The sequence below is a fragment of the Sinocyclocheilus rhinocerous genome, unplaced genomic scaffold (assembly GCF_001515625.1).
Source record: "Sinocyclocheilus rhinocerous isolate Xijiao unplaced genomic scaffold, SAMN03320098_v1.1 C36005168, whole genome shotgun sequence".
Taxonomy (NCBI): Eukaryota; Metazoa; Chordata; class Actinopteri; order Cypriniformes; family Cyprinidae; genus Sinocyclocheilus; species Sinocyclocheilus rhinocerous.
The window spans coordinates 1-756 of record NW_015770310.1 but is presented as its reverse complement, the minus strand read 5'-3'; the positions used below and the strand labels follow the sequence as shown (position 1 = coordinate 756).

General features: G+C 34.4%; 1 long non-coding RNA gene across 1 annotated transcript; it reads right to left on the bottom strand.

Annotated features, from left to right (window-relative positions):
* Positions 1–339: 339 nt before the first annotated feature.
* Positions 340–756, bottom strand: LOC107735360 (uncharacterized). The gene is made up of 2 exons (XR_001639386.1): positions 688–756; positions 340–592 (listed from the first exon to the last, which is right to left on the bottom strand). It is a non-coding gene; the product is annotated as an uncharacterized LOC107735360 (long non-coding RNA).

Sequence of the window (756 nt, the reverse complement as noted above, 5' to 3'; positions counted from 1 at the left end):
GCAGGTTTCTGTACATTCACAGTGGCGATGAAGTCGGTCTGTGTTTGGCAGTAGGGCACAGAAATCCCACCATGACCAAAAACTAGTTATATAAACAGGAAGTCATTTTGTTAGTCACTGCAGTGAATGTGAAGATTTTTTTTGCACTTCTGGGTAATAAAAACTGTACGGTGATGTATACTATAAATATTGTGTTATGATATTTAGTTTAAGACCTAACTTGATAAACAGTTACTGTTTTTAGTAATTTCAATAAATCTAAATACCTCTCATTTGTAGTGAAATCCACTCGATTGAAACAAGACATGAGACATGAATGTGCCGTTAAACACACTGTAGTTCACTGGCTTTGATTCAAAGGTCTTTTATTTAAAGTGTTGGCTACAATACCAAAACATGTTGTTCAAATAAACATATATTTTTTTTTAAACAATTCCAAATTACACAGTAAAAAAAAGTATGCTATTCAACAGAATGCTAAATGGCACTTTGCAAGTGCAACACACACATTTATTGATGAGGTCAGTTTGCAGTTTTAACTTTTTTCTTCTTTGTTTTAGCCATCTGAGGCAGTGGCATTTTAAAGGCAGTCCTATAAACAGAAGAACAGTGTGTTAAAGGTTGACTGGAAAATGGCAGAAACCATGTTATCAGACACAGTTCGAAACAAATGTTAAAAAGACTCACTCGCATGTTGTGCAAATTGGACTGAAGTTACAGAATACTGGTAAATGAAGAGGAGGAAAAGATGCAACA